General features: G+C 42.7%; 1 protein-coding gene across 3 annotated transcripts in view; it reads left to right on the forward strand.

The window, feature by feature from the left end:
- Positions 1–15759, forward strand: part of ANKRD44 (ankyrin repeat domain 44) — a 1254083-nt gene that overhangs the window by 838426 nt on the left and 399898 nt on the right. The gene's annotated exons all lie outside the window — the stretch shown is intronic.

The raw sequence follows: 15759 nt of genomic DNA on the forward strand, positions 1-15759 counted from the left end.
ACTGGGTGCCGTAATCGACTCTCCGGCTGACACAAGCATTCTCCAAAAGGGTCTCACAGAGACTGATAACTGGTGCCAGAGCCATGGCCTAAAGCTAAATGCCAAAATGTGCGTAGTCATCCCCTTTGGGAAAAACAAAGTGCCCACAAATGACCACATAGGTGGTAATCCATTGAGTACGGAAGAAGTAATTAGGGACTTGGGGACCCAAGTAGATAGCAATCTCTCCTTTGACAATCACATTGCCAAAGTGGTTAGAAAGACCTTCTATATAGCCCACCTTATCACGAAAGGGTTCACATCTAGATCAAGAGAGGTCATTGTGCAACTCTACTCATCACTTATCAGGCCCATAATTGAGTACAGTGCCCTGTTTGGGATGTACCTTACCCGACACCTGCAGCAACTGGAAAGACCCCAAAAGTATCTCACCAAGAGGATCAAGGGGCTCAAACAGATGTCCTATGCAGTTCGGCTAAAGAAACTCCAGCTCTACTCAGTTTCGTACCGCCTACTCAGAGGCGATCTGTGTCTGACGTATAAAGCCATGTCCAACCCAGAATTAATGGACATGCTTCACCTCAGGAAATCCAAATCCCTTGGAACTACACGCTCCAGGGACTTGAACCTCAGCACAGAAATAAATAGGACATGCTGGAGGGACAGATTCATATCCCAGAGGTTCCCCTCACTCTGGAACAAAATCCCAATCCATGTTAGGCAGAGGCCCTCACTGACCCTCTTCAAGAGAAATCTTGACGAGTGGATGGGAGATTGTAAGTTTACCCTGGGTTCCCTTCTGTGTCCCTGCTTGACAGAGGTACAATAAACTAACCTTAAAAGGGCTACCTTCTGTGACCTACTATACAGAGGCACAGTCAACTAATCTAAAAGGGTGGCAAAAGCCAAACACACTCTGGCTAGTCTTATAAATGCTGTAGGGCAGATAGCCTAGTATCAACCTATGAGATAGGTGTTCAGTGTTATTCTGAACTGCAAATGTCTCCCCTATCTCGACCCATGTTAAAACCTGTCCCTAGGTTGGTTTTTGGTCTTCGATATTACCGTTTTCAAACTTCCGTGTTCAACAGTAGTACAGTCGACGGAGTCCGCTTTGATATTCTAATAGTAAACCATAGATATATATATATATATATATATATATATATATATATATATATATATATATATATATATAAAATATGTGTGTGCATATATATATATATATATATATATATATATATATATATATATATATATATATATATATATAAAAAGAGAGAGAAAGAGAGGATCTATATTACATCATTGCATGCTTAAAAAAGCTATGATTAATCGACCCCATGTATGCGAAAGCTTACAATGTCGAAATCTCAGAACAGAGATTTTTTTCCAAGGAATAAAAATCACTGTTCCAAAAAAAAAAAATTTTTAAAAATTTAAAACATTACATAAAGTAGGGGGCTTCGCCCTCAACACCCCCCAACATGGGGGTCTGTCCCTCACACACACCCCCTACTTAAATATACCAACTCAAAGATCGCACTACAGTGCTGAAAACAGCAAAGTAACGGAAGCGGCCAAGCGAGTTCTTTCCCAGAGAAAGAATTTGCTTAAAAGCCGCTTCGCTATTTTGCCTTTTTGTTTTTATAGGTTTGATCAAGATGCATTCGACAGAATGCATCTGCGATCACGTAATAGGAACCCATATATATATATATATATATATATATATATATATATATATATATATATATATATATATATGAGTCTACCTGAGAACATCGAAACCCCATATAAGTGGATCCCGTTTCATCAAGACGACAATAACAACAGTTAAGTGAAACCTTAAACCAGCAAAAATGTTCACAGGGAAACTAACTCCTTGCCACCCTAGAGGTATTTGCACTTTTCCCCACTTTAGTGTGATCTTGGTGTTGGTATGTATAATTAAGGGGGCTGTGTGTGTGTGTGTGTGGGGGGGGGGCAGCCCCCCACTTTGGTGGGCTTTAATCGCTTTGTTGTGTGTTTGTTGGCCAAGTGGTTAGTTTCTCGGTGAACGTTTTTGCTGGTTTGCAGTTTCACTTTACTGAAGATGCGATATTGTCTTGATAAAACGCGATTCGCTTATATGGGGTTTTGATATTTTGAAATATTATTTTATAGTCACAGCACATATTGGTGTTAAATAAAAAGATGCATTTGCTATATCGATAATGAACTATGAAAAACAACTGTGATTTGATGCCAAAGCATCGTGGAGAAATACAGAGCTACACAGGAGAAGGCATCAGCAGTGTGCAAGTATTATCCCTCTGTGTAAACAGCTGGTAAAACTTCATTTGAGTATTATGTGCAGTTCTGGTGATGTTTTTCTAAGGACAGAGACCACATAAGATGCATTTTAGAGGAGTGCAGCAAAATATAAGTAGTTTGGACAGCAGCCCAATATGAATAATCTCGAAACAGAAATAAGTGGGAGGGTTGTATGGTAGAAATGAAATACCTCGGTGTGTTTGTAGAGTCCATGTAGTTACTCCCCCACAATTCAGAAATAATGTGCTGTGGTCACAGAAGATGCCTACTATAGGAAGGCCGGTTTTCCTTTTTTAGACAAAAATGTTATTCATAGACAGCTTTAGCCATGATGAGTAAGATCTCATTGTCAGGTAATTTGGAGTTTCAAAATCATTTGTTTTTTTTATTTTTAATGACTTATGCTAAATTCCCTTTGCAGAGGTAGCATCTTGTGGTGGTCCATGCTTTAGACTGGCAGAGCCCTTATACCTCTCAACAGTCTGGAATTTTATAGAACATTCTTGATTTAGCCTCGTATACTAGCTCCGTCTCTCACAAAATTGTAAATGTTGTGGTAAATCACTAAGGATTACTCAGTCATTAATGCCAGATGTAAGAGTTTTCATGCTTCTTATTGTTTAGAAAATATATGCTGATGCAATCCCTATTTATTTTTAACTTTTTAAGGGGATTATAGCTGCATTTAAGAATTGTTACTGATTTTGGCCATTTATCACCCCATTATTCTTGGCTTTAAGAATTTGTAAACTGTGACATTGTAGTGTGACAGGTACCCTTTACACTCTCTCTCTCTCTCTCTCTCACACACACACACACACACACACACACACACACACACACACACACACATACACATACATATCCACCCTTGATTCAGCATCCCATGCACAAGCACTGACACTCTTGTTTCTCTACCTTATGGGACCCTTCTCCTCTGCGACTGCCTAAGCAGACACATACAGGTCATTCCCCTGCAGACACGCACACACTGTCACACATGCACACATTCTCATCCCCTTTGCCTTCAGTGGGTGGCTGCTGTCTTTTGGTTGAGTTAAATGTTTTGACTGACTGTGGTAATTTATGCAGCCCAGCAACTCTCTGGATTACTCAGCAGTATAAATTGGTAGCTGTAGACATTTCCATGGTAGAGTATATGGCTACTTAGGATTAGTTGCTCCCCTGAACTGCCTCGTTTGTACGTATCATGGCCAACAGGTCTACTCTCCATGCTGCGCATGGAAAATGGGGTGCCCTCTGCATCAGAAAGGGTTATTGTGAGGGATTAGCTGCTCATGGTAAGCCTTGTCACTCGCAGTAGCACTTGCTGAATTTCAGAAGTTGAGAATATGGGAACTCAGTTTAAATAAACAAGTCAGATAGGTTGTTGGAAATATTAGGAAGTATTACACAGAAGAGGTGCTAAATGGTTAGATTTGTCTTTTTAAAATAACAGTACAATGAAACAATAAATAAACTGTTATATTTATGTGGCAAACATAAGGTAATTCTTTGGTGGGGCAGGGAAAAAGGAAGTAAGCTCTTAAGTTTATCCAGCAGGTAAGGAAATGATAGACTTGTTGGGCCAGTCCGTACTTGTTTACTGTACAGTCAGTCTTTCTGTATTTTCTTTGTCCAGTATATGCACTAAGGAGTACAGCGGTACTTTCAGACTACAGTATTTTCAATTCTGTTTTTATAAGAATTTTTAATTTGTTTCATTATTGGTAAACAGACACGTTTAGAATTTTTTCATTCTTAAAGTAGTTTAGAAAATCCAAATGAAAACTTTCATGGGGGGGGGGGGGGGTTGAGCTGCATCATGATGCTTTTTTTCAGAAAGAGCTTATGCCTTTTTTTAATGAACATGTTTTGCATGATCCAGTCTGTCCATTTCAACCAAAGGACTTGGTCGCCGCAGGCAGTTTCAAATTCAGGCAGCATGGGTGTTCCCTAACATGACTCTTCTCCTAACTACCACAGAACCCCTTGCCTCCCTCTCCTCTCCAGATCTCGTTTGCTACTTGCACGCATCAGACGCAGATCTCATAGCTCAATTCATTAGATATGGAAAGTTTTGCTTTCTGCTGTCCTCCTAGTTCAGCTAGTTTGTTATGATCATTAGGTTATGATTATATTATTTTTGTGATTTATTTTACCTTTTTGCTATTTTTGACTGTTTTTGTCAGGTTGTTAGAATTTCTCCATCCACCTCCTGGGTTTAGGCTTGATAGGCCACTGTTTGGTTTTCCAACCTCCGCTAAAAATTTGGAAATTGTTGAATTTCCAAAAGTTTGTTTGCAGTTGCTTGAAGGTTATTTAGATGTTGCCTTTTTAGTCCCCTCAGGAGATTCACAATTGCCTGGGACATATGTCAAAGCAGATTGTGAAATCTGCAAAAAGTTTGGAAGCAGAACTCTCCAGAAACATAACGGGTCTCCTGCACTCAGGGGAAAAAAACAAGATAAGGAGGAGTGGAGTAAAGAAAAGGCTTGAAGAGACTAAGCTGAGGATACTGATAGATCCTTATCCCTTAAACTGGCCAGAACTGAAGTTTCACTAATCCAAGTTCTGCTATCTGCTATAGAAACATTTCAGATGTTTCCTTGATTGAGATAGCTGTTTTTCCTCATCCCAGTCCCAGGAGGAGACTTGGCACCCTCTCCTTGGCATGAGAGTTGTCGAGGTATCTGGAGTCTTGCACTTTATAAGCTTTATGTAGAAGGTCAGGAGTTTTTATTCATGTTACTCACATTTGGATTGGGACTGGATAATGAGAGTTTGGTCTAGAACCAATGGGTATCCTTTTTTCTTTATGCAGGATGTTATCAGAAACACCTGACTCTTCTACATTTTATGCTTCTACCATCATAATCACCCCACTTTTCCCATTGTCTACATGGGGCTAGGGTGTCATGCCACTTCATACTTTCTCTTCCTATTCATTGCCACTCTTCTTCCTTCTTCAGCACTCGTGCCTGAACGTCACAGGTCTCCTGTCACACAATTCATCCACCTCTTTAATGAACACTTTCATTTCCTCTTTCCTTCTTCCTGTCTGTCTCAGATCATCTTTATCAGATTGTCTTTTGCTTTCCTGCACATGTGCCCAAACCACCATAATCTGTTCTCTTTGACCTTTTCATGCAATTGGTGTTGCTTTGGCTTCTGCTCTGATGTCTTTTTCTTCATCTCTTGCACAGTGTGCATCCTGCCACCTCTCTCAGGCACTTCATATCCACAACCTCTAGCTTCCTCAGTTGCTCTGCCTTTACTGCCCAGGTTTCTGTACCATACAATAGTACTGGTCGTACCGCTGTTTTGTACAACTTACTTTTCAGATTCTGTGGCATTTTCCAAGCACACCAGGAGAAACCTTGAAATAAACAGACAAAAAAAAAAACAGAAGGTACTGAGGTCCAAACCCTAAGTGCCCAAAAACACATCCAGCAAATGGAGTGATTTAAGAATTATGAAATGTGATAAAGGGCGTGGGGTTGTCCTAATGGACATTATTATAGACATGGTTGATTATGCTTCCAGAATGTGTAATTTGCTCAGTAATGAAACCCAGTATATTAGACGATCTGAAAATGAATTTCATTTCGCCTGTTATAAGATTAGACTATATTTAAAAGCCTTACTGTTCCAAATGGCGGTTGATTACACTTTATGCAAGTATCTTATGGTAGAATATCCAGTGATATCTGCCATCTTTGGGATACCAGAGATACATAAAAACATACATGATCCTCCTTTAAGTATCTGCAGCAGAATCGACAACACACCCCTTGGCAGTCTTTATTGAAAAGTTTTCCGTATATTCTTAACATCTTATAGGATTTTTTTGGAACACATGAAAAATGCGATCTGATGTTACCCATGTCATCATTCATCTGAGGCTGTAACTCCTCCCTTTCCCATGATTCTCTGTGGCGTTTTAACCCCAGATGTCATTTGCAGTTGTTCAGTGCAGACGCGATTCCTTGGCTTTCCTTGGTTTTCATCTCTTTACAGCATTTTTCTTAGTTTTTATAGTACCTCCCTTCCTTAATCTAGTGATTTATAGAGTGTCTCCCTAACTGTAGTTTTTGGCGACATTTCTTCCTTTAGCTGTTAGGGCTTTAGCAGTTCTTCTCTGTGTGTGTTTTAGTTTAGGCTTCTTTATGGCTAATGAACCCTCAGGCTTTAAAAAGTGCTCCTCATGCAGTCGGACAATGCCCAATTCCGACTCACATGAGGAGTGCTTGTATTGTTTGAGCACTCTGCACCTGGAGGCTGAATGCAAAATTTTGTGCCGCATTTAACCCCTGGGCCTTGAAAGAGTGTCGCAATAAGCTCTTGTTGAAAGGACTTACTCGGGGGAACCATTTGTTCCTTCTTGAAGGCTTCCTGTACTGATCCCAAGAGACAGACCCCTTCTTTGCCATCAGCTCCTACCAAGTAACTGTGACTGTCGGATCCTACCCCAGCCCAGACCATCTCAGATCCGAGAGCTGTGGAGTAGTCATTCAGATTCAGGGCTTCTTTGGATCAGAGGCCCTCTGATCCGACCAGTTCATCAGATCGGATTGCTCTGTCGGCTCGGCCATCAGATATGACAGGATCGTCAGATCCAGTTATAGTTCTGGAGGAGGTAGCTTGTCCTACCGCCATACAGGTAGCTCAGTCACTTCCAAGACCTCGGAGCTGAACCCAGGAACATCGTCACAGGTCCGTAGGGTCTCCTACCAAGTCTACTCATTCCTTCTCTTCCTGTAGGTTTTAGAGAAGTCTGTTGGCTTCAGACATGAACAGGATGATGAGGACCTTCCTCAAACCCAAAGAGCGTTGAGGCTCCTGGCTTCCCCTGCCCATCCGGCCGGGGGGGGGGTGCTTCGCCCCTTCCAATTAAATCATTCTCCTCTTCCACCCCAGATGGACTTAGAATCTTGGGACCAGGACACCTGCAGCCAGATCCCGACAATGCCAAATATTCCCTTTTTTTCAGCCCAGTCGGGGCCCCTGGCTTGCTCTGTTCCCCCACCCTTGGATCAGAGTGAGCCCCATGCCAGTGTGGTCAATGCGGCTCTGTGGAGGCGGGATCAGGTACTATTTTTTTGGACCAGTCCCTTCCCCTTGGTGCTTCAGCTCCAGACTGGTATCATTTGGGGTTTGTGGGGCTGTTTCGGGCTCATCCCTCCTCTACAGGGGACTTGTAGGTTGGGGACGGGACCACTTCCAGCCCCTTGGCCTTTGGGGTGGTAGAGAGGACCTTCTCCCAGGCAGGAGCTTCATCTACCGCCCCTCTGGGTCTATCTCTACCTTTCTGTACTTTGGATGTTGAGGCTTCCCATCTTCTCTGAGGGCAGCCCTCCCATTTGAACCTTCAAAAGATTTCCTCCCCTCGAGGAGTCCCTGCTTCTCCAGAGTCCTCCCCATAGCCCCTCACAGAAGTGGTACTTGGACTCCTCTTTGGACTCCTTCACTGAGAACATGGACCTCAATGAATGGATGGGTCCCCCAGATCTCCGCCCGACGATGTTTCCTTTGGGGACATCCTTGAAATATTGAAGCAGAAGGGCAGATAGTCTCCCCAACCTTCGACTTCTGAGGAGTCATTGTTTTTGAAGGCTTTCTGGATGGGCCCGTCTACTTCCTGGGTGTCCCCCTTGCTGATGAGTTAGTGGATTTGATCACCAGCAGGGCCTGGAAGGAGCCCAACACTGTGGAGCCAGTCCCAAAGTGAGCAGGCAAATTCCTCACCCCTCCTGCAGACTGCTCTTTCTGGAGCAAAGGAGTCCCATTCGATGCCATCATGGTCACCATGGCCATCAAGAAAGAGCTGGCAGAGCAGAGCACCACAGTCCATCTCCTGAGCAAGGAGACCCGGGCAATTGATCATCTGGGGAAGCATGTGTACGCCTCAGCTACCTTTGGACTAAGGGCAGTTAATTTGGCACACTTTACCCATCTCCGAAGGGATTTGGTCCAAGAACTTTCCCCTTCTCTTGCAGAGTTATTGCTGGCAGACAACTGTAAGCAGGTGTCTCCCAAGCTTTCTACTCTGACGCCCCTTGCAAATTCCTCGACGAGGCTAATTTCCAGTGGTGAGAAAGCTTCCTCCCGAGCAGCATGTGCCGGCATTACTATGAGGCATCATGCGTGGTATTGTTTATGCGGGTTTGCGGAACCCTTCAAGGCATCCTTTACCACCACTCCCTTTGATGGTTCTACCCTTTTTCGACATTCTGTGAAGGACACTTTGACCCACAGTGAGCAGGAAGGGAAGACTTGTTTGTGGTTGGGATATAAATATGTGTGTGTGTGTGTGTGTGTGTGTGTGTGTATATATATATATATATATATATGTGTATATATATATATATATATATATATATATATATATATATGTGTGTGTGTGTGTGTGTGTGTGTGTCTCTCTAAGACCCAGCAAAGTACTAGGAAGATGTGGTTCTGGAAGTTAGTTTCCCTTACAAGGCTCTCCTGAAGACTCTTCTTACAGAGGCAGGGGGAGTTATTTCAATACCCAATGCCATTCTAGAGTTGGGGGGGTCCACAAAATCAGGGCTCCAGGGAACCCTTCTCTGAGAAGCCCTATCAGTGCTCCTGAAGCATTGCCTGACTGCTCTGCCTTGGATTTAGTCGGGGGTCGCATTTCTCTGCACTTCGATCAGTGGGTGTTAAACATTGTTTCCAGCGGCTATTTCATTCCATTTTTGGAGCCCCCTCCCATAAGAAGTTACCTTCCCGATGTTCCACCTAGTCAGAGGGAGTTGGTCCTCTAGGAAGTTCAACAGCCTCTTCAAAAAAAGAGCCATCCAAGAGGTCCTAGCAGGACAAAGAGGATCTGATACTTAATCTCGCTTCTTTTTAGTGTCAAAAAAGATTGGGGACCTGCATCCTATTTTAGAGCTCAGTGAGCTCAATCTATTAGTCAAAAATTCCAAGTTCCAGATGCTCACTGCTCAGTCTATTCTGTCTCCCTTACACAACGGCGATTGGATGTACTCAATAGATCTCCAGGATGCCTACTGTTGCAGCAAGATACACAGACATTCCAGGCGACATCTTCGCTTCCAGCTAGGGGCCAAGAATTACGAGTTCAGAGCCCTGCCCTTCAGTCTCACCACAGCCCCACAGCTGTATATGAAATATAGAGCAGTGGTAGTGGCTCACCTTCAGCTGCAGGGGTTTCACGTCTTTCCGTACCTCGACGATTGGCTCCTCACAGCACCTTTGAGGCATTGACTGCTACAAGCGATCCTTTGTCTGCACACAATAGTTGGAGTTCATAGGAGTTCTTATAGACTCCGTGTCAGAGATTGCAACATTACCACTATGCAGGGTTCAGTTGATCTGTTTACAGGCCTTGCAGATTTTAGATCTGTCACATCCCCCAGTTCACTTCGTTTTTCGAGCCCTCAGATCCATGGCCTCAGCCATTCATGTTGTTCCCCTGGCAAGGTACCACATGTGGGTGTTGCACTGGATCTTAGTGGTTCAGTGGTCAACTCTTTTTCATCCCATGTCCATGACCATAAAGCTGATGTCTGTGTGCAGATGACACCTTCTTTGGTGGCTTCAATCTAAGGATCTCACTCTAGGCAGGGTCTTTTCACTCCCTCTACCCAAGGCCACAGTGACCACAGATGCACCCCTGTTGGGGTGGAGGGCATTTCCAGGGGAAGACCGTCCATGGCACGTGGTCACCTGTAGAGACCAAGTTGCACATAAACGTCCTAGAGATTAGAGCAGTTTGTCTATCATTGCAAGTCTTTCAGTACTGCCTTCTTCGGAAGGCAATTTTAGTTCAGACTGACAACTTGGCTGTGGTCTGGTATGTCAACAAACAGGGGAAACACTGTCTTACTTGTTGTGGGGAGAGGCCGTGAAAGTGTGGGAATTGGTGATGTCTTCCAGAAGCTTCCTTCTTTCAATACATATACCTGGGGACTCCAATTTGTTGGCTGACAGGCTCAGCAGATTGATCTTGAGTCCTCACAAGTGTCCCTCAATCCCACAGTGGCAAAGCAGATTTTCGACTGTTGGGGTCAACCTTGCTGCCACCTCTTTGCCTCCCCAGCCAACCACAAATGCAGAAGGTACTTCACCCTGATCCCCCTTCTGGGGGAGTCACCAAGGGATCCTGTAGTCCACGACTGGCCTCTGGGTCTCCTGTATGCCTGTCCTCCAGTTTCTCTAATTTCCAAGGTTCTGCAGAAAGCGCAACACCTGAAGACATCCATTATCCTCATTGCCTCTTTCTGGCCCGGTCAGCTGTGGTTTCCCTTCATCAAGTTTCATCTGAGGTATCCGCCCTGGGTACTGGATCCTCGTCAGGATGTAATTTCCCATCCATCTGGGCTTCCTGTCCCAACCTTTCGTCTAACTGCATGGGTTTCTTCAATTCCAGTGATTCTAAAGCAGTCCAGGCTGGAATCCCATCAAGCATATTATTCTAGCCTCCCAGAAACCTTCCACTAGAAAGGTTTATAGTAGCAAGTGGAAAAGGTTCTCTATATGGGCCAAGAGCAGGAATCTGGATGCCTTTTCTGCTTCTGTTTCTGACATCCTTTTGTTTTGACCTCTCTCTTCCAAGCGGGAGCAAGTTTCTCTAAGATCAAGCTTCAGTTAGCGGTGATTTCTAACTTTCACAAGAACAGTGAGACTAATGTTTCATTTAGGCTTTGTAAAGCATTTATGAAGGTGGTCTTTCTGCTTATGCCACAGATTAAGGATCCCTTGCTTCCTTGGGACCTTATGTTAATATTGCAATCTCTGACTAGAAGTCCCTTTGAGCCTGCTAGTTCCTGCTATCTCAGATTCTTGTCTTGCAAGATGGCCTTCCTGGTTGCTTTAACTTCAGTTAGGAGGGTAACTGCAAGCTCTTGCCATTACTACTCCTTACATGATTTTTCACAAGGACAGAGTTTCTGTCAGGACGAATCCCTCCTTCTTGCCCAAGGTTTCTTCTGAATATAATCTAAACCAATGCATTCAGCCTTTAGGAGAATGACAACAAACTTGAACTGGGGGTTAGAAGGCAGCCAGGGCATCCTGGGAGAGGGAGGAGCTAGAATTTTGGATCAGTCTGTTGAATGCTGCCGGCTCAGATCCGATATCGGATCTTAGACCCTATGATGATGAATGATGACATAGGATAATACAGATGCCAAGTTATGGTAAGTACTTAACTCTTTTTTTTTTTATCATCATAATTGGTTCTTAATTACCATCAGTTATTGATTTATTTTCTTGTATCGCACACTGCATTACCATTGAGTGGTTTTGAGAGGCGTGCCCAAGTAGTAAAACCTTAAAAAATACAGAGATCAACACATTAGTTGAACTCTTGGAGATGGTGCTGGAGAATAATTTCCTGTACTTTGAGGGAGAGTACTACCGACAAAGAGCAGGTGTAATGATGGGTGCAGCATGTACCCATTATACGTCAGTATAGTTTTGTGGCATTGGGAGCAACAATATATTTTTGTCTCCCAATTTATGAGTGAAGTTGTTACTTATGTACGCTTCCTTGGTGACATATTTTTGATAAGGAAGGGTGATGAAACTACACTTTGTGACCATGTCTTTTTAAATTCTGCTGTGGACTTAAGTTTACTTGTACCTGTTCATTGAGATATGTTAATTATCTAGATGTGACCTTACATAAGGATGTTGAAACTTGCCAGTTAAAATCCCAGCTTTACAGGAAACCAACTTACTCCAATAGCTTCTTACACTATTCTAGTTACCATCCACTTTTTCAAAAAAGGAGCCTAGTAAAAGGCCAGATGGTGACAATCTCTAGAATACTGTCAGATGTATGGGTTTTTGGAGGAATCAAAAAGTTAGTTGAAAATGTGTGTCAGTAGAGGCTACCCCTTGAGCTTAGAAGAAGAAGAAGGAAGAAATCAAAACCAAGTTGGAATCAAAAAAGACAAAGTAGTTTTACTTCAATTCTTGGGAGAGTTATTAACAAGGAAGCGACAGGTAACCAGCACAAAAAACTATGAAAATTATGTGCTAATTAAATTCAGCAATGCTTCTAATGCTATTAAAAATATTGTCATAAATAATTGGAAACTTTTAACTAGTGACCCCCATGTCACAGCTAGAGTAAGTGCAGTCCTCCCACTTTACATTTAAGAAACATATGAATTTAAAAGAAAACGTAGAAGGAGGGATGGTGAACAGAAAAATAATGGTGCGAAGAAAAATATGGGTATGTTAAAGTGCTGCTCTTGTCGCCAGTGCAAATGTGCAAATATATTTTTGTGGGTGAAGTTTTAAAGTTAACAGCAGTTCCCCAAGAATTTAAGCTGAATAAGATTTGAGATTGTAATACAACAGGAGTGATCTGTTTAGCTTTTTGTGATTGCTGCCACTCATTTTATTTTGGTAAAACTGAGAGAGCTATTAAAAAAACGAATTTATGAACATTACTATGAAATTTAAACTCAACAAGAGAGCAATGCATTGTACAAACAAACTTGGATGTACACATAATAAAAAGTTTGTTTTTTTGTTTAAGAACAAATTTTACTGAACCTGGGGGTGGTGGGCGGCATGGGAAGACACTATTGGGAGCTTCATTGGCATTTAAGTTTAAATGCTAGTGTGCTGCCTGGATTAAATGACATGGTATCCATCAACAGTGTTTTAAAATTAAGAGCAGCTAAGTTATAACTTTGTTACTTCCCAGTGTTTCACCATTTGACTTATGTAAAAGTCGTATTTCGTAATACATCTGTTTTTTAACAATGTTTTTACACACTTCAATTTATCTTTCACTTCAGTGTTTATCAAACATTGTGCTTGGTTAGCTTGTTAATTTGTAGCACATTTTCATCACTATTTATATGCACTTTGGGGAAATGTTTGTTGTTCTGAAGAAGTCCTGTTCGTCATTAGGGGTGAAAGTGCTCAACGTTGTGTTATTAAACTTTGTAACTACATAGAGTTTGCGGCTTTCATTCACCCTCATTGGTTGTTCCATTTGCTGTGGATGTGTTTTTGAACCCTTAGGGCTCTGACCTTGCTACCTTCTGGTTTCCTTGGCATTTTTCTGACATACATAACACCTGACACACTCTGCTACTTGGCTGCATCCCTCTGATTTTTGCTTTGACCTCTTCATTCAGACTTCTCTTCTCCTCAGCCACCCTTCCCAGACACTTGAAGCTGTTAATCTATTCCGCTATTTTCCATTCTGTCTCTATTCTCAGCTTCTTCTGATTTCCCCCATTTGCTGCCATTATCACTGTCCTTGTCTGTACTCAGTTTTATCCCATGTCTTCAGTTCTGTATTCCATTCCCCTATCCTTTGCTGAAGATCTTGTTCAGAATCTGCCTGTAATGCTACATCATCTGCATACAGCAACTTTGTTGATCTGCCTCCTCTGACTTGTTTGCTAATGTAGAACATTGCCAGTAGAACAGCAGTGGGCTCAGAGCTGAAACTCGATGCACACCTGCTCCCACTGGGAATCCCTCTGTGAGACCGAACAGTGTTCGTACTTGAGTCATTGGGTCCTTGTACATAGGTTACACTAATTCTACCAGTGTTTCTGGGACTTTGACCCACCACAGGACTGCACAAATCATCTTTCTTTGAACTTTGTCATATTTTTTTCTCCAAGTGTAGGAATGCCCCGTTGGACTCTTTCCTCATTTCTAGCTTCTTAAGTATCTGTTGCAAATATTTGGTTACTTGTGATGCAGCATGATCTGAATCCAAACTGCGTATTTACCATCTTGCTTTCTTCAGTTCGAAGTGTTCATTTATGAAGCACCTGCTCCAGACTTTTTATACAATGTGACAGGAGTTTGATACCTCTGTAGTGGCCACGGTTGTGAATGTCCACTTTTTGTTAAACACTGGCATTAATATGCTTATTTTCCAGTCATCTGGAATACACCTTTCACTCCATATTGCCATGAGTACCCTCAGGAGCCATTTCGCCCCTGTCTGACTCGACATCTTCATATCTGCTGTGCCCTCATATGAGCCTGTTGCTTTCCCTGACTTCATTTTCTTTAGTGCTGTTCTTTCTTCTTTTGTGATGGGCCCTTCCTCTTCCCTCGTAGGCTGTACCTGGGACCGTAAAGCTTCTGTGGGTTTTCTTCATTGAGAAGATGCTGGAAGTACTCCTTCCATCTGCCTTTGATGTCCTGTGGACTGGTGAGCATATTGTTGCTGATATCCCTTATGAAGGCTGTCTGACTGTCCTTATCTTACTGTCTTTGCCTTGCAACCTGATATAGTTTCTTTGTCATCTGCTGTGTCACTTTTCAGAAGCTGGTACAGTGCCTGTGATCCCTTGTTCTTTGCTACTGCAAATCCTTTCTTAGCCTCGTTTTTAGTCAACCAGTATTCCTTCCTGGCCTAATCCATCTTTTCTGTCACCCACCTTTTCTTGCACTCTTTCTTTCTTTTGACAACTTCATGCACTTTTGCATTCCACCACTAGCTTTCCTTATGTACCTTGCTTCCATACTTTCCTTGGTCTCAGATCTGTTTTGTAGTCCTGACACATGTTGTGAAGTGCTGCCCCGCTGCCTTTCTTCTTCTTCATCACCTTCACCTATTTCCTCTTCTTCTTGAGGTTTTAGACTTCTGAGTAATTCCTTGAACTCTTGTGCTTTCTCTCCAGTCGACTTCCAGGTCTTTAGCCTGGTCTCAGTTGACCTTAGAGCCGCCTTTGACAACAGCTTGAAGCTGATTTTGGCAACCAGTGGTTTATGCTTTGGGCTGACTTTCACTGGAGATGACTTTACAATCACTGATTATACACCAGTGCCCTTTCCTTGTTGGAGGATGTCTTTCTGAATTGCATGTTGGTCACTCTTGTATGTAATCTTGTGATTGTCTCTCTTTCTGAACCACTATCAAGTCATTTGACAAACAGAAGTCCAGAATGGCCTCTCCTTTATTCCTGTTGCCCCACCCATGTGGACCCAGGCAGTCCTCATACGCTGTTCTGTGTGTCATGATATGTGCATTTAGGTCACCCATTATCAACACCAATTCATGGTGTCCTGCTTTATCTAGTAGGTCCTGCAACTGCTGTCTGAATGCACTCTTTTCCTCACTGTCACAACCCTGCTGTGGTGAGTAGGCTGGAATTATGAATTCCACCGTATGATTGCACTGGAGTCTGATTGCTATGAGTCTGCCACTAATTATGATAATATCTTCCCTCACTTCCTTCTAAAGCCTCATCCTCACCACAATTCCCACACTGTTTCTAGGCTGTCCTTCTCTTGAGTAGTAGACTCTGGATCCCAATCCAAGTGGGTTTGCTTACTGCCTTTCCTTGTCTCTTGGATACATAGGATGTTAAGCCTCCTCCTCCTTACTATCGTGTCATCTACTTCCAAGATCTGTTCTGAGAGTGAACCTATATTCAGTGTAGCAATTAATAATTCATGTTT

The sequence above is a fragment of the Protopterus annectens genome, chromosome 2.part0 (assembly GCF_019279795.1).
Source record: "Protopterus annectens isolate FY-2018-M chromosome 2.part0, PAN1.0, whole genome shotgun sequence".
Classification (NCBI taxonomy): Eukaryota; Metazoa; Chordata; order Ceratodontiformes; family Protopteridae; genus Protopterus; species Protopterus annectens.